Raw genomic sequence first — 19224 nt, 5'->3', positions numbered from 1 at the left:
ATAAATATAAAGGCACAGGTTAGCACAGCCCCCAGGCCCTGCCGGCATGACAGCCATGTGGAGGCAATGTGGGACAGCAAACAACAGCGGAGTGGAACACTGGCCAGGACTCATCAACCTGAACTTCAGGTCCTCGTCGTGTGTAACTGAAGTACAGTTCACTTATAATGTTAGTTACAGGTGTAAAGCAGTGATTTGATATTTTTATAGATTATGTACCATTATAACATTTTTGACGATAGTCTCTATGCGGTACATTACATCCCTGTGACTTATTTATAACTGATACTCTAGCCAGCCAGCCAAGACCACACCAACACACTGAAGTATAACTGGTAATTTATACCTCAAACCCCCTTTACCTCTTTCACACTTCCCCCATCACCCTTCTCTCTGGCAACAATTAGTTTGTTCTCTGTATCTATAAGTCTGTTTCTGTTTTTTGTTTTTATAGATTCCACATGTAAGTGAAAACATACAGTATTTGTGTGTGTGTCTCTCTCTGACTTACTTCACTTAGTGTAATACTCCTCGGGTCCATCCATATCACAAAATGCAAGGTTTTATGGTACGGCTTTATTCTTTTTAATGGCTGAGTAATATTCCATTGTGTTTGTGTATATACATGTATATATCACATACTCTTTATTCACTCATCTGTTGATGGACACTCAGGATACTTCCATATCTTGGCAATTATAAATTATAGGTAATTCTGCAATGAACATTGGCATGCATAAATCTTTTGAATTAGCTTTTTGTTTTCCAGGACAAATACCCAGGGGTGGAACTGCTGTGATTATATGGTAGTCCTATTTTTAATTTTTTAAGCTAACTCCATACTGTTTTCCACAGTGGATACACAAATTTACACCCCCACCAACAGTGTATGAGGGTTCCTGTTCTCCACACCCTTGCCAGTCCTTATTTCCTCTATTCTTCTCCTGAGTTTGGTGAGCATACTTATAACTAAGAATTCCAACCCAGATCTGTCTGACTAAAAGTCCATGGTTTTTGCACTAATGGACAGGCATTGTGAAAAAGTACAATGAAAAGTCAGTGTTGACTTAAGACTCAGAATTCAGGGTCTCTAACGAGACAACTGCTGGACAATCACAAAATAAACACCCTCACTATCAGTGCTGACACTGCTATTGTGCACTATTTTACCATTAAGGTGACCCAGCAATTGGATTTATGAGACCCAGTACAACCCTGTGAGATAAGCTTTTTTTATTAGTTTCATTTATAACTAAAGAAACTATGATTTTGTAAACATAAATAATTTTCAAAGTTGCGTAAGTGATTTGGTAATGATGGAGTTTGGACTTAACTTTTATGTGTATAAGTGAAATAAGACAGGAGGCAGGGATGTGGAACCTGGTTCACTATCTCACTGGGACGAGACTCAGAAGGGCTTATGTTCGGCTTCCTGCCAAATCCTGCCCTCAAAGGTCGAGTTTCCCAGGAAAGAAGACTTCTCCAAACCTTCAACCATACAGTCTTACAACTTCAAGAGCACCTCAGCCTTCAAGGTCAGTGCTCTGTCATGAGTGCCATGGGCACTCATCTGAAACCTCATGTCAGGGCTCCCAGGTCTCTTGAACATCATCCTCTTTTGAGGCTCCCAGTCCATCACTGGCTAGACCCTCTGGTCAGAGGGACTTAGAGCATCAATCTCATCTCTCAAGCTGCTACAGAGAGACACGGACTGAAGCAGTTTAATCTAAACAGCCCAAATTGAAGGAAAGGAATAGTAAATATTTTCCCCCAAATTCTTTGGGAAAATAGTCCAAGTTTTTAATTTCTCAATCATTTCTCTGATTGCCTTCTTACTTCTCTAGTACTTTGCACTGCTGGAATCTCTCCCCTTGTCCATTTGCCTGGCAACCAAATAGCCTTTCCGTTTCTGGGCTCCTGTGGAGGCCACCTCCCCTTCCCTACTGTTTCTTGCTCCCTGCTATTTGTCTCTAATGTTTAGTAATGCTTGCTTTTGATTTTCTTTTTTAGGCCATGCCCTACAACGTGTGGGATCTTAGTTCCCAGACCAGGAATCAAACCCCTGCCCCCTGCACTGGGAGCATGAAGTCTTAGCCATTGGATCACCAGAGAAGTCCCAGTAATGTTTGCTTTTCATGCTGACCCCCTGCTAGAGGGAGACTCCTCCTGGCTCATTTCTGAAATTCCAGTGACCCCTCACGCCTGGAACACAGTGGGTATTCAATAAAGGATTCTTGAGTTGACTGGACTTATCATTGAACACTAACAACCCCCACTTGGCTTCTAAAAGAATAAGTAACAACTCACATTATCACCTACAGAGAATAAGCCAACACTGAACCAACAGAAAGAAAATCCCAAAGGAGGGCTCCCCATCTATATCACTATATCACTACATGCCGGATATCACATGCAGGGCTTGGCCAGAGTAGGTGCTTTAAAAAGGTAGATTAAATTACAGAATAACTTTAAATCTTATATTTATAGTTTATAGAAGTAGGCAAATCACCTATCAAAACTAGGGACTGAAAATAAATAAATAAAAAATATGAAGAAAAATGCAAAGCTGTAGCCAGACATTGAGCCCCTGTGGCTTCTTTTCCAGTGCACTGCACTGTGCCTCTCCTAAACAGAGTATGGACCCCTGTGCTGCTTCCACATCCCACTCCTCCAGGTGTTCCTTACCTGCTTCTAGCTAATCCTCCTGGGCTGCAAGCCCTCCAGGCCCTCAGGAACGAGCACTGTTCTCCATGGATGTCTGTTTTACTGGGTCTGGAGGCCAAGGCTCGTTCTTCTCAGGATGATCAAAAATCATCTACAAAGAGGAGGGTAAAACAGAGTTAAGCACCAGTTTTCAAGAGAAGCAAGGTTAAAGATTAAAAAGATAGTCAGGGACCTCTGCTAAACCCCAATGTGGGCCCTGGTATGGCTCAATCCAGGAAGGCCCAAGGGCTCAGAAAAAAAAAGAGAGAGAGAGAGAGACAAAAGTCAATTACAGATGCAATGTTCTGGGTTCATAAACAGCACAGAAATCCTAGAAATAGTCCAATACTAATAAGCACATGACAGAAAGATGAAGCAAGCACCATACACCATTCCCAGCCTGGGAAGAAAGAATTGTCTGGTCGCTGGTTTGTGCATGCATAAATAGCAGTTTTGGGAAGACAGGATTCAGTTCATCCAAAATGAACTCTAAACAGACCTTTTAAAAGTTATTTATTATCAAAGAATATTTAATGATATATGATATATGAAAGTTCTATCAGTATAATGTTAACTGAAATTCAGAAAAAAAATTTTAAATTCAAATCTGAGAAAGAGGAAAGACTACACCAATGTATACACCAACACACACACAGACCTGGAAGGTAGAATAAGGAGTAATGAGCATTTTCATTTTTTATAAATTTCTGTATATCAAAAAATTTCTGAAGTATACATCATTACTCTTAAGAGTTAGAAAAAATTATAAAAATATGTTTTAGAAGCTAAAAATAGAACTCTATACTTGTTAGCTTTCTTCCTTCTGATGGAATGTAGAAAAATAACAAAGGAAAACTTAATAGTTGCATGAAAATTCCAACTTCTATACAATAAAAATATTGTAATAAAAAGGAAAATAAGGCTCAAGGTGTATGAAATTTTCACCGTAAATGCCTTTAAAAATGAACAGGCAATCAACATGAGCAAACAAATCACAAAACAGAAAATACCATTAATGAACATATGAAATTATGATTACTCTTGGGAGAAACCCAAAAGAGGTAACTGGGACATTAAGATACTAGTTTATAAAATTAACTTTAACCAGTAGTTTTCAAAATGATAATACTCATTGAGAGGCAGATTATAATGAAATTGGTATATTTCAAGAGAGCAGTAGAAATTAATTTAACTTTTTTAGAAAGTAATCACACCAAAGAATTAAGAGCTTATGACTATGAACCAAGTTATTGTACTGCCAGGAAATAATATTGAATAAATAATTTCAAGGGGAAAAAGTTGTATATTTCTGTTTCCTCACATATAAGATAATTCCCTACCTTACACAGCTTTGGTGAGAATTGGAAGAAGATTCATGAGACAAAGAATGAATTTTATGAAGCAATTTGCATGTGCAAAAAGAAAAAATAGATTTCAGTTTCAAAGAGATTTATAATGGTGCAAAAAATCTAAAATTAATAATTAAGCTTACAACAATAGCGAAATAATTAAACTATGGTACTTACAATCAGATAGAATATATACATAATGGTGTATGAATTTTATGTAGCAACATGAAATAAAATGCTTAAAATATTATAACAAAGAAAGTGAAACAAAATGTTACCTGTACATACATCAGTGTGACTAAAAGTTCTACATATTCGAATATCTAGGCTGGGGGTGTCTGAGCTTTTCATGACCAGGAGGCAGGCAAGCAGAGCCTGGGTGTGATTGACAGGACAGAAGTGAGAAGTGCCATTCTGCTCTTTGTCAAAAAACAGTCAGGGCTCCCCTTATCCATTTAGCGAAGCACTGGCTCCCTAGCAGCCTCCTGGTACAGTCCAAAAATTGCCTCTGATAGCTAGCCTTCTTTTCAAGTCATACAAGTTTCCTCTGAGGTGAGGGAGAGGGGTTTGTGATTATGCAAGCATTCATATTATTATTGGATTACCATTTGTCTCCTTCTACTAAAAACGTGAACCCTGTAAGGTGCTGGTTCTTCACTACTACCCTCGGTGCACAGATGCATGTCTGGCATATGGGAGATACTCAATGAGACATGGGTTCGATCCCTGGGTCGGGAAGATCCCCTGGAGGAGGAAATGGCAACCCACTCCAATATTCTTGCCTAGGAAATCCCATTGTTAGGTAGTTAGAATAGGAAAAAGGAGTCCAGAATGGCAGTGGCTAAAAGACAAGGGAAAAGCCCACAAAAATAGAACAAAGGAAAGTCCAGGACCAAGTGAGGACCTCAGGTAAAACAAACAGCATTCCTGGCTAGCCCAATTTACATAGGGCAGGCCCAGAGGGAGGAAGAAAAACATATAAAAAGGGGAGGAGAAAAAACATATAAAAAGAGGAGCCAAAATTGGGCTGGGGGCTTCTCTTCTCTTCGTGTCTCTTGGGTCGACCCGCCCTCATGCCTTGAGGATGTATTTTCCTTTGCTTTAGAAATAAAACTGAGCTCTAACACAGAGCTGTAACACTGGTCCATCTGAGGAAATTACAAGGGGCTGTAACACTGGGCAGTTTGTTGCTTCAAATTTTTGTTGTGACAAGACAGAACCAAGGAAATTTCAAACTCCCCCGACACCATGAATAGAGGAACCTGGCAGGCTGTGGTCCATGGGATCACAAAGAGTCGGACATGATTTAGTGATTAGACAACAACAAACAAGGACTATTTGTTGAATGAATGAATGAGTGAGTGAGGGAAGTGTTGCCCGTCCTTTAGAGGTCTATGATTACCACAGGCACCACTGATGGACAGGGTTCCTGCTCAGCGGCCTCAAAGACAACACTCTGGGCAGTCACGGCACTTAGGATGCCACTCTCACCTGTATTTGCCACTTCACTGCCACCCCCTCAATGCTGGGGCATGAGACCTGTGTTTGGGTTCGTTGCACAGACATCAGAGGAGTACAGCAAACCCAGTTCTTCCTCCCTCACATCACATTTACTTGGAACAACTTGCCCTTTAAGGAAATTAAAAATCACTCTTGATTCTTGATTTCTAAAAATCAACAAATTGAAGCAAGTGGTATAACTGTTGATCTATATGTACCATAAATGGTGAGGGCCTTCCAAAATTAGTCACTGCTGGTCATGAGATACTAGCAGTGGTGATCGTCAACCAGCTACAGAAGCAGTCAGTAATAGAATCCTCAACTCTCTGGGAGAGACACTTTAGCACTCATGACAATAATAGTTACCAAGTGTGTAATACTAGCTATATGCAAAGCCCTGACTGTAGCTTAAGAGTTAAGAGTAAGGACTCTGGAATTAGACTGAGCTGGGAAAGAGTTCAAACTGCCTCTCACCAGTTTATATGACCTTGGACAAGCTGTTCAACCCCCTAGGAAGCAGTTTTTTAAATCTGTAAAATGGTAATAATAATAACAGAGCCCCTATCATGGGATTATTTAAATAATCAAGTTAGATAAAACACCCAAAGGGATTGCAATAGGAACTATGACAAAAATTATCACATTACTTCATTTACTCCTCACCATCCCGCCCTCCTCACCATCCCATGGTTGAGAGGATACCACTGCTATCCCCATTTTATAAGTGGGGAGACTGAGACAAGAAAGAAGAGTGATTTGCCCAGAGTAACTCAGTTGTAGCACTCCAAATGCCTCATGCTCTTCCATACATTTGCAGTCCTGCCCAGAGAGCTCCTTCTGCTTGAAATGTGCTTTCCTACCCTGTTCACATGGGACCACATCCTCCCCCCGAACCTCCTCTACTAGCTCAAGTGCCCCTGGACTTTGAAGCCTTTCTTGACACCACAGAGATCGTCACAGCTCTGCCGTGCCTGTGCTGGCTCTCACCAGACCACATGTTTGCAGCTCTGTCCCAGCCCGTAAGATCTATCTCTGGCCCCCTGCACCTAGCCAGGCTCTGCGCCATTACTGAGAAGTGCTCAGTCATGTTTGAGTGACAGAAAGAATCTAGCTCTGACACCTCTCCTCCCCACTCCCCAAGCCCTTCAATTTTTAAAATCACCCCCACCATCTCCCTACCCATCACCTTCAATTGCTGGAGTCCCCTTTGCAGCACTGTCATTGGCAGATGTTCATTCTGCCTGCTGAACGTGCTGAATGACAGGAAATTCACCACTTCCCCAGGTCGAATGTGGCTGTGTGAGCAGCTTTGCCTCTTAGAAAGGTCTTAAAATGAAGAGCAATCAACCTACTTGCAAAAATAAACTCGGTGGTATAAGCTTTGATCTCTAGATTCATACAGACTCAAAATGAAAACCAGTAATGCTTGCTGAGCCTATGCTCAGTGCTGGGAACTCCAACACATGCACCCACTCATTTCATCCTCATGACAACCCTGTGAAGGCCACACTGCCTACTGCCCACCTTGCTGCCCACCTTCTCCTCCACCCAGGATACTCTTCCTCATTCCTTGAATATGCCAGCTCCTGGCTTACTATAATTCTTTCCAATACTATTTCTATCATAACTGTTCATAGCATTAATATCCACTTATAGAATTATTCTAGTCCCCTGGTCTCTTTCTTTTCTTGGACTTCAAAATCACCATGGAGAGTGACTACAGTCATGAAATTAAAAGATACTTGCTCCTTGGAAAAAAAAAGCAATGAAAACCTATGCAGTGCATTAAACAGCAGAGACATTACTTTGCCAATAAAGGTCCACACAGTCAAAGCTACGGTCTTTCCAGGAGTCATGTATGCATGTGAGAGTTGGACCATAAAGAAGGCTGAGCACCAAAGAATTAATGCTTTTGAACTGCAGTGCTGGAGAAGACTCTTGAGAGTCCCTTGGACAGCAAGGAGATCAAACCAGTCAATCCTAAAGGAAATCAACCCTGAATATTCATTGGAAGTACTGGTGCTGAAGCTGAAGCGCCAATACTGTGGCCACCTGATGTGAAGAGCCAACTCTTTGAAAAAGACCCTGATGCTGAGAAGATTGAAGGCAAAAGAAGGGGACAACAAAAGATGAGATGGTTGGATGGCCTCATAAACTCAATGGACATGGGTTTGAGCAAACTCTGGAAGACAGTGAAGGACAGGGAAGCCTGCCGTGCTGCAGTCCATGGGGCTGCAGAGAGTTGGACACAAGCGCATGACTGAACAACAACAACTGGTCTCTCCGTTTTTTGATCTCCTCAGTTCCAAAGGCTGTGACCTCAGCAACGCAGTCCAAGGTTATATCTTTGATCTTGTCATTTCCAAAAAATATGCTCCCTTCATAGTCTCGATTTCAGGTATCCTCTCTCTCATCACCACTCTCATCTCTGCAGCTTAGTCCAACCAGTACCTAACTCCAACAGTCTTCTGGGTTTGATCCAACCACCTTCTCACTGCCTCTCACCTCCTCCCTGCCCTCCCTTTCCTTTCTATCCACCTCAGATTCCCTGGTCAGTCATTCAACTGACCTCTTGCATCATGCATGGCTGGATAAACCCCAAGTCTGGTTAAATTCAACTCTCTGGGCTATTGCAACCTGCAAGTATGCAGCTGAACGTGGTTAAAGAAAATCACACAACGATGTTTACTGATTTCACTTGAGGTTCATCACTACTAACTGCAAGTAGTTCCTTGATGCTTCACAGCAATGAGATGCTACATTTCCAGTCAATTCATCTGCCACTCTCCTAGAGGACTGTATGACTTCCTCCCCTAGAAATTCATCTTACCCTCACCTGATGAACTTGCTACTTATTCACAGAACAAACTTTCACACACATGCCTTTGTACAACAGCTGCTCACCTTATCTGCACTTATGCCCAAATGATCTCATTACTATGAATAAATTGGCTGCATTCAACACTTGCAATGTCCAACTTTTCCCATAGATTCTACACACTCCTGTCTACTTAAGGATATTCTTAAAAATCCCTCTTTTTTTCTTCTGCATCAATAGATAGCCTTCTGTCAAAGATCATCAGCATATAGGCATGCTATTATTTCTCCTATCTTCAAAAAAAACACTCTCCTAATTGAAGCAACCACCACCTGACCCAGATCAGTCTTAGCATCACTAACAACAGAACACCTCAATAGTTTGTGCCTTCTGAAATGAGACAATGTGAAGCACATAGCACCACCTATGAAAAATTCTTATCCAAGATGTTTAATCTGTATATGCAATTCTAGTTTTTTAGGAAATACAAGAGAAAGAAGAACAAGTTAAAAGATACCCTAATTTATCAGATATATCCAGAAAGTGGGACACTCTATAGAACAACCGAACTAGTTTCATCAAGTCAATGGGCACACACACACACACACACAAAAACTAAATAGCTTAAAAAAAGACAACAATCACATGCAGTCTGTAGACCTTTGGCTTGAACAGAGCAACACTGGCAACAAACTGGGTTATCTGAATATAGATTAGGTATCATATTAAGAAATCATTGTTAATTTTGCTAGGTATAATAATAGGATTATCATGATTATATATGTGATTAAGTTAGAAAAAAAACTATGTGTTTGAAGTAGAAATGAAATTTACTTTAAAATAATTCAGCCAAAAATAAAGCAAATATGAAAAAAATGCAATGTTGTTTTGTTCAAATATATTCAAATTAAGCTATGTAAGGAATGAGGGTGATTTGTAGACTCTTCTTAGACAACATCATTTGAGATTAAGGAGAGTTTCAAAGAGCTTGAAAACAAAAAAGTTATGGTCAACAGTGTTTCTGTTTTACTGGAGGAGTTAACTGAAAAAAGATACAGGACAATACAGAAGTCACCTATTTAGCCACTACATGAGGTCTAAATAACCTCCTTTTCCTGGTCCCTCCAATGAAAGCTCTAGACCTTTTTCTCCCCTTTACAGTAAAACTGCTTGAACGAAATATCCGGACTCACTGTTTCCAATTTCCCTCTTCCCCTTCTCACCTGCAGCCCCTCCATCAAGCCGCCCTCATCTCTGTAAGACTGCTCTTGCCACATCCCAAACACCTCCATGACTCCATGCTACCAACAGATGCTCAGGGCTGTCTTTGTCTTATTCAGCCCATCAGCCGTACTTTACACAGTTGGTCACATCCCCTTTCTGGCTTCCAAAACCCACATTTTTTTTCTCCCCTTACTGTTCACTCCTCCTCAGTTGTCTCTGACACTGGTTCCCCCTCCTTTCCCCCACCTCTATACACAGAAGTGCCCCAGTTTCTGGACTTTGTTCTAGTGATACTCCCTCTCTCCTGGATGTGGGCACCTTGTGGCCTGTTCCCCATCTACCCAGTCTGTAGTTTGCACCCAAAACATATTTGCTGATGTGAAATGAAAATATTTCCTGCCATATTAATCAACAAGAAATGTCACAGCCATCAGCGATTTCTGGCCTCCCAATGTGAATGAGGGCTCCCCAAACAGCCACCCAGTGGATGCTGCCACCCCTCATAGTGATTGCTGAGGAGCTGGGGGAATGCAAGAAGCAAGGTGAACAAGGAGACAGGATTGGCCCCAAATAGCTGAGGTGCATATGAAAGGAATGAATTCAGTGAGTCCAGAGGCTTGCATCTTACCATAGGTAGAATGTTAAATTCCTTAACTTGATTCCTGATCTTTGATGTTTAGACTGCTGCTCCCTTTGTTGCAAACTTATATAGCCTGACGTCCCCCCTGCCTCCTTGGAGCAGTTTTCTCAAAGCTACTGAGATGCTGTCTCCCAGGCTCGGAGTCTTAAACATTCCCACTAAATAAAATAACTCTCTACTTTCAGGTTGTGATTATACCTTTTTGTTGACACCGACATGCACTAAAATGAGTTCAGAAACAGGTTCTGTTGGTGAGCTTCTACAGAAAGGATATCTCTAATACTTAAAGACAAACGAAAAAGAAGAATAGGGCTTGGGTTGGGAGACTAAAATAAACATTATATTCACTTCACTTGTTACTGTACCCTCTATAATCTGTAGAGAGCAGGCAGCACTGCAGAGAACAATGATGATCAGATTTAGAACACATTATTGAAATTAGTTGTTAAAATGTAGATTCCTGAATTCTACCCTCAGTCATTCTGATCCAAGTAGAGATGGGGCTAGGAAAACTGCATTTAGCAAGCACCCCAGGTGATTCTGATGCCAACAGAAGTGTCAGTCTAAGAAAGCTTTATCAAGATCCAGGATGGGAAAAGCATAGAAATTGAGTGTAATCAACTTTTACAGTAATTTGAAAGAGTAATTTTATGCCTGTTTTAAAATATGGCTTATTATTTTAAATGTCTTTTTCATTTCATTATTCTAGTAACTCCTTTTTATTGTATTTTTAAAACTATGGATGTGGGAGAGGTTAGGGCAGAAATCTTGTCCTTCACCACCACTAGTTTGAGAAGCCCCAACTTTGGAGAAAGAGATCAGGCTCTGGCATCTCAAAAGCCCAGATTCAAATCCTGGCTTTTCTATCTGTTAGATGTTGCAGGATGTTAGACCAGTTTTGCCATCATCTGTAAGCCTTGTGTCTTCATCTGTGAAGTACGGATAATAATACTTTAAAATCTGCCTCCACAGGGTTGTGTTGACAAGCTACCGATAGAGTTTATCACTGTATTCTGGCTAATAATTATTGTACTTTTACCATGTGCTAAATATTTCATCAATACAAAATGCAGAGTTCCTGTAATTGAGTGAAGATCATTTAAACTCAGCAGCATCAATAGTGCTGGAGGTGGGTGCAGCTGGTTCACCTCCCACGGTCCCCAGCAGAGCTGGTCCAGGCTGCTGTCAGACACAGTGTGTCAGGTCCCGACCACCGAACTCCACTGTATGGGAGCCAGCAGAGGTCAGAATCTTAGTCACTGAGTCAAAACACTTCTGACAAGTCACAGTTTTACTCAGAAGGACAGAAAAAATCAGAAACGTGATAAGCAATGGAAACCAAACTATCACTCGTAGAGACTCACCAAGTACCTGAGTGGCTGCACTGACAAGTGTTTGCCTGGTGGGGAGGGGGGAATCTTGCCAGATCAGAGCCCTAAAGATAAATGGGCCTTCAATCCTGCCTGTTTAAGACCCAGACTGCAAACAAACAAACAAACAAAATGGTCTCTTAACAGAGATGAGATCTTTTCCCAGCCAGGCAGGCACTAATGGAGAAGATTGTGAAATGGCTGAGTACATTTCCCTGAGGTTTCCTAAAACATGGAGAACAGAGCTTTATCTGTGAGGGGTGTTAAGTCCCCACCACAGAGAGGGCAGCTGCTCCATGGTACCAGGCCAGAGCCAGCCTCTCAGAACAGGTGAGGGGAGCTCTGAACTCAGGACTAAGGGAGTAGACAAAGGGGAAAAAAAAAAAAAATCCCAGGCCATTTGCTTGTGATTCGTCTTCAGTCTTGTGTCTTTAGTGGACACATATTTGTAGAAATTTTTTTCTTCCAATTCAATAGGTGCCTGGTAGAAAGTAAGTGCTTCACACCCCATCAGCTTTCCTTGTGTATAATGCCCACCTCCCAGTACCAGCGGCAGAAGCCCCAGCCCCAAAAGCCATCTCCCCACTCTTACCAGCTAAGACAAGTCTGCTCCCATCCATCAGTCAGTGGTGAGCCGAGGAGGAAGGAACAAAAGGGCCTGCAAGGAGGGCTGAACAGACACAACGCTCCTCCCAAGCAAGGGACCCACCTCTCTTCCTTCACACCCCAACTCACACCCCACAGAGACACAGAGGGGGAAAAAAAATAGGCCTCTTTCCTCCTGAGAAAGAACTGTTTCACCTCCTCCTCATCTTAGAAAACTAAGTTTGTAGTGACTATTATGGAAGCTTTTACACATACAAAAATAGACAGAAAACACCATAAAGAACCTCCATGTTTTCATAACCCAGATCCAAAGATTACCAGTATTTTGCCAACCTTGTTTTATCCATCTCACACTCCAGTAACTTAAAGCAAATGCCAGACTTCATGTCAGTTCCCCACACTGGCTCTTCTTAACTAGGGTCCCATGAGAAAATTAAGTCTTAATATCTTAAGACATCCATTTACGTAATGAATTAACTTACCTCCTTGGCATCTTGGGAGAAAGAAATGGCAATCCACTCCAGTATTTTTGCCTGGAGAATCCCTTGGATGGAGAAGCCTGGCGGGCTATAGTTCATGGACGTGACTAAAGCAACTTAGCAGAGCACACTTTGGCATCTAGAAGAAAATTAGCTATTACCCTCCTCAGGAGAACTGAGAACATAGGCCCTCAAGATCATTTTCTGTGGAGCTGAATTCTGTATAATATTACCCACCCCACCCACTACGTGTTAGGTTCTGTGTATGTACATACATGACCACGATGTCATTATCATCCAATAGCCATTTCACTTTCAAATTTTTGCCAATTCTCCCAAAAATGTCTTTTACACTAAATTCCTTGAATGAGGATCCCATCAAGGTGGGGACATCTTGTTTGGATGATACACCACTCTCAACTCTCTTCTAATCTATAACAGTTCCCTACTCCTTTATTTTTTTTTTTTTTTTTCTTTTCCATGATATACATTTGTTGAAAAAACTTAAGTCATTTGTCCTGTGGAATATGCCACACACTGAATCTGGTTGAGACCTCCTTGGGGTATCAACTTACTCCCCTTTTTTCTGTGTTTCCTGTAAACCTAGTGTTAGATTCCAAGGCTTCTTGAGATGCAGTGGTTTCAAGTTCAATGGTCCTCCCACTGTTTTGATATTCTAAGAGGGGCTAAACCCTGATCATCTAAAGGAGTTTGGGGTGGGGAAATGAACAGGGATGTCTCTACATTGCAGTGGTCCCAGAGCTTATAAGAACATACTCCAATACTCATAATAGGTTCACTCATTCAGCAAGTAATCATTTTCTACTGTGAGCCAAAGTAGAGATATGACAGTGCAGAAACCAGCCAGAAATCTCACACCCCAGAATATGCCTCCCAGTGAGAGGGTAAGTGGAGAGTAAGACAAAATAAAGACATACAGTGTGCTTTGTAAGTGGATAGAAAATTAAAGCAGGGAAGATGGAGAGGGATAGCAGGGGCTGGGGGGCAGAGGATCCCTTGTAAATTAGATATTCAGAGAGAGCCTCATTGAAAAGGCATTTGAGCAAATATTGGAGGGAGTGAAGGAGGGCTCAGGCAGATTTTTGAGGGAAGAGAGTTCCAGATGGAGGACCAACAAACTGTTAGGCAGAGATACACTTGACCTGCTTGAACACCAGCATAGAAGCCTGGGGAGAGAGGACGAGGAGTAGAACAGTGCAGGAGGGGGCAGGGAAATGGTGGCTACAGATTATAGAGGGGTTTCCACTGGTGTAAGAACTCTAGCTAAGAACTCGAATTCACTGTACATTAAGACTTGGCTGACTTAAGATTTGAAAGGGATCATTCTGGCTGCTACATTGAGAATCAACTGTAGTGGGTGGCAGGTTGGGAAAGGTCAAAAAAAAAAAAAAAAAGAAAGACCTTTTAAAAGGCTACTGCAACAAGCCAGGGGAGGAAAACCCAGGATCCTGTTAACCAGAGTTCTTCCCAGGCGCTCACATTGTGCGTTGCCAAATTTAATTCTTGCAACCACCCAGTGGGGTGGGTATTAACAATTTTCTTTTATGAGTGAAGAAACTGAGGCTCAAAGAGTTTAAGCCATTTGCTTCAGATATTGTAAATGGGCAATCAAGCTGGGGTGTGAGTCACTGGTCTAACTTGTAAGCCTGGTTCTGCTATCCAACATATGTCCCTCTAAATTACTGGAACGCCTCCGCTTTACCAGGTCAACTAGAGTTGCCAGTGACCATTTTGGAAACTTCTGTTGACACTTCTTTATACTTTGCACTGATCCCCACCTCTTTAATTTCTCAGTGTGCAAACTTCACCCTCATCTGTACTTCAGGACACAAACTTTCTGTCCCCAGACTAGAATCCTTGATACCATACTGTCTTCAGCTAACCACAATACCTCCAAGAAGGAGTCTCTATGTCCTGGGCTCCAGAAACCTCCAATGGGCTCCCATTTCCTTCAGATCAGGAACTCCTTTCTTTTTTTTTTTTTTTTCACTTTTTGGTTGTGCCACACAGCATGTGGGATCTAACTTCCCAGACCAGAGATGGAACCCACAGCCTCTGGATTGGAAGTGTGAAGTCTTAACCACTGAACTGCCAGGGAAGTCTCAAACTCTTAATTTGGGTCACTTCAGTTACCACTCAACTCTGCAATGACTCATTTTCCTGTTTCTTCATGTCAGTGATAGCTGGCCACCCTACCAAAGATGTGCTCTTTCTGCCATATAGAGTTGCTGCTTAAAGTGGTGGCCCAACCAGGGATTATATTGATATTTTTCAGGAAGTGTGTATGCATGCACATACACACACACACATCCTGCATCTAGGTGGAACTGGGGCTGTTTGACTAGTTATCAGCAATAAAATGTGATAACAAAATAACACGTGTCACTTCTGGGCAAGGTGAGTAAGAATTGAATCTATTTGTTCTGATTGTCTATTTGTTACTGTAACTGAATGAGCTACTAAATAGAGTGTGTGTGTGTGCATGTCTGCTTCGTTGTGTAGTAGTGTCCGACTCTTTGCGACCCCATGGACTGTAACCCACCAGACTTTATATATTTATTTCTACTAGTCTAAGTAGAATTCTGAGAATTCATTAGAATTCTTAGCTATAGATTTTTCATCGTCCACACAATTCTCTCTTCATCCCAGCATTTCATTAGCACAGTAAAATAACAGTTCTCCTTAATCTAGCCAAAGCCACCAGTTTCTAAATTCTTCTATATCTAGTGCCTTTTTATTTGTTTACCCCTGCCATGACCCCCAAATTTTGAAAACTGTTCTCAGCCAAATTTAACTAATAATTTGCATTCTTGTCTGTTATCAAATGGACAGGGCTTCCCTTGTGGCTCACTTGGTAAAGAATCTGCCTGTAATGCAGGAGACCTGGGTTCGATCCCTGGGTTGGGAAGATGCCCTGGAGAAGGGAAAGGCTACCCACTCCAGTATTCCAGCCTGGAGAATTCCATGGACTATATAGTCCATGGGGTTGTAAAGAGTTGGACACAGCTGAGCGACTTTCACTTTCACAAAATTTTCATCAAATGGACCAGGATGTTGCTGCCAATCAGAGGCTCTGTAACAACCTAGAGGGGTGGGAAAGGGTGGGAGGGAGATTCAAGAGGGAGGGGAATATGTGTATACCTATGGCTAACTCATGTGGATGTATGGCAAAAGCCAAAGCAATACTGTAAACCAACTATCCTTCAATTAAAAATAAATTTTTTTTCAAAAAGAGGTTCTGACCAGCATGAGACTGTTGTTACTATCAAATCAGATGACACAAGTTGAGCTTGAAACAAAGTATCTTGATGATTTCCTTGGTCTGAGCAGGTTTTTGGGACCAATGTGCTTCTCCCATTTGACTTTTTGAAACCCTGAAGTGTCTGATGGGTCTCATGAAACCCTGGGCAAGGAATTCTGGTTTGTCCATGACCTGAAACTGACCCCCATAAGATCATAACTTTCTGATCTCAGCTGGCCTCCTAAAAAAACAGGTTCTGCCAGTTGACTAGATATGGAAGAGTGCTTTTTAAAAAACTACCCCCATCTGCACCCAACTGTGCAAAATTAAGGCAAAGTTTATCTGGAAGAATCTGGCTCCTAAGTGCTTAAAAATAAGGAAAATAGCAATGTAAAATCAGAATTTTAGTGACTATCAGATCAAACAGGGCTTCCCTGATAGCTCAGTTGGTAAAGAATCCGCCTGTAATACAGGAGACCCCAGTTCGATTCCTGGGTTGGGAAGATCCACCGGAGAAGGGAAAGGCTACCCTCCCCAGTACTCTGGCCTGGAGAATTCCATATAGTCCATCGGGTCACAAAGAGTCGGACACAACTGAGCAACTTTCACTTTGTTCTTCCCTGGTGCTTCAGACGGTAATGAGTCTGCCTGCAATGTGGGAGACCAGGGTTCAATCCCTGGGTGGGGAAGATCCCCTGGAGAAGGAAATGGCAACCCACTCCAGTATTCTTGCCTTGAAAATCCCATGGATGGAGGAGCCTGGCAGGCTACAGTCCATGGGGTCACAAAGAGTCAGACACGACTGAGCAACTTCACTTACTCACAGATCAAACAGACACAAGTCTCCCTCCTCATCACCTCAGCTCTCAGCAGTTGAATGCACAGCAACAGTTATATCAGAAAGATGCTCCCTGGGGACAGAATAGCAGTGCTGTGATAGCTGGGCACGGTAATTAGCTGCCCAGAATTTTCACGCACTAAAGAGCAAAGGAGGACTAAATGGCAACAACACAGGAAGGAAAGAGTACTACCAAAAAAAACAGAGCTTAAGAATTTTCTCTTAAATCTTGGTAACAAGGTCTGATGACCTAGATCACAAAGTTTAAGAATATTGTCTTAAATCTTGGTAACAAAGTGTGATGACCTACATCTTGCTCTTCAAACCCCAGTTTAAGTGTGTCTTTAGTGAGAACAATGATGTCTGCTAATGTTGTCTTAAACATAATTTCCTCCAGAAACCCCTCCACTGGGGATTGTGTCAAGGGCCATCTCCAATTCCCCACCCCACCCCCCACCCCCATGTAGTTTTACCTGTTGGACAGGAGGAATTCAGGGCTAGAGTTCCTTAACATTTCCTAAATACCAGAATCACTGAGGTGATCGGCTTCTCCTTAACATCACCAAGGTGATGACTGTTTACCCCCTCTCATCTTAGCAAATTGATCTCAAGGCCAAATGGGCCACCATGCAAAGAGAAAAGCGAAGAGAATATAGAAGAGAAAGAGTTTGATCCAAGTCTGTCCTTGGAAGTGCTCCTCACTTCTAAATCCCATAGCCATGAAGTTCAATGTGGGTGAAGGGAACTCCTTAGAAGACTGCTGCTCTTGCCTGAGCATTAACAGCACTTAGGAAGCATTTTAAAAGTACAGATGCCTTAACCATGACATTTTTCACAGAACTGGAACAAATAAAATTTATATGGGAACACTAAAGATCCAGAATTGCCAAAGCAATGCTGAGGAAAAAGAACTGAAGTAGAGGCATAACCCTTCCAGACTTCAGACAATATTACAAAGCTACAGTAATCAAAATAGTATGGTACTGGCACAAAAACAGACGTATGGATCAATGGAACAGAATAGAGAGCTCAGAAAAAAACTCACACACCTAACGTCAAGTAATCTTCAACAAAGAAGACACAAATATATAATGGGGCAAAGACAATCTCTTCAGCAAGTAATATTGGGAAAGTTGGATGACCTCATGTAAATCAATGAAGTTAGAACACACCTCTATGCCATACACAAAAATACTTAAAGACAAGACATGATATCATAAAGCTTTTAGAAGAAAACATAGGCAAAATAGTCTCTGACATAAATCATAGCAATGTTTTCCTAGATCAGTATCCCAAGACAAATATAATAAAAGCAAAAATAAACAAATGGGACCTAATCAAACTGATAAGCTTTTGCACAGCAAAGGAAACCATAAAAAAAAAAAAAAATAGAAAAAAAAAGACAACCTATAGGAGAGAATATTTACAAACAATGCAACCAATAAGGGCTTAATTTCAAAAATATACAAATAACTCATATAACTCAGTAACAAATGATCCAATCAAAAAATGGGTAGAAGATGAGCATTTCTCCAAAGAAGAAATACAGATGGCCAACAGGCACATGAAAAACTGCTCAACATCACTAATTATTAGAGAAATGCAAGTTAAAACTAAAATGAGATATCACCTCATACCAGTCAGAATGGCCATCATCATGAAGCCTACAAATAATAAATGTTGAAGAGGTTGTAGAGAGAAGGTAATACTGTTGGTAGGAATGTAACTTGATGCAGCCACTATTGAAAATTGTAAAAACTACAATAAAAATAGTTATATGACCCAACAATCCCATTTTTGGGCATATATCCAAACAAAACTATAACTCAAAAAGATACATGTACCCTAATGTTCAGAGTGGCACTATTTACAATAGCCAAGACATGGAAGTAACCTAAGTGTTCATCAACAGATGACTGGATAAAGATGTGGTGTGTATTTATGTGCACACACACACACACATACACACAAAGGAATATTACTCAGCCATAAAAAAATAAAATATTACCATTTGTAGCAACAACGCATCACATGGACCTAGAGATTATCATACTAAGTGAAGAAAGTCAGAGAAAGACAAATATATAATATCACTTATATGTGGAACCTAAAAAATAGTACAGATGAACTTATTTACAAAACAGACTCACAGACACAGAAAACAAACTAATGGTTACCAAAGGGGACGATGCAGAGAGAGATAAATTGAGAGGATGTGATTAACCGATGTACACTACTGTCTATAAAATAGATAAGTCATAAGAACTTACTACATAACATAGGAAACTACATTCAATATCTTATAATAACCTATAATGGAAAAAATGTATATACATATGTAGATATATATGTCTAACTGAATTGCTTTATTACATACCTGAAACCAATACAATCTTGTAAATTAACTATATTTCAGTAAAAATATAGTTAGATGC

At 41.1% G+C, this 19224-nt stretch overlaps 1 protein-coding gene across 11 annotated transcripts in view; it reads right to left on the bottom strand.

Annotated features, from left to right (window-relative positions):
• Positions 1-19224, bottom strand: part of ST6GAL1 (ST6 beta-galactoside alpha-2,6-sialyltransferase 1) — a 146605-nt gene that overhangs the window by 34711 nt on the left and 92670 nt on the right. For 8 of the 11 annotated variants that reach the window (XM_061166782.1, XM_061166786.1, XM_061166784.1 and 5 more), the window contains one exon: positions 2686-2815. The gene's annotated coding sequence lies outside the window, so the exon portion shown is untranslated. Of the gene's footprint in view, positions 1-2685; positions 2816-6738; positions 6867-12196; positions 12281-12692; positions 12829-19224 lie in introns of those variants that run through there. The other 3 variants (XM_061166788.1, XM_061166789.1, XM_061166791.1) reach the window with 3 other exon arrangements.

This window comes from Dama dama, chromosome 19 (assembly GCF_033118175.1).
Source record: "Dama dama isolate Ldn47 chromosome 19, ASM3311817v1, whole genome shotgun sequence".
In the NCBI taxonomy this organism is placed as follows: Eukaryota; Metazoa; Chordata; class Mammalia; order Artiodactyla; family Cervidae; genus Dama; species Dama dama.
Note: the sequence above shows the minus strand (reverse complement) of the source record. Positions and strands in the feature narration are given on the sequence as shown.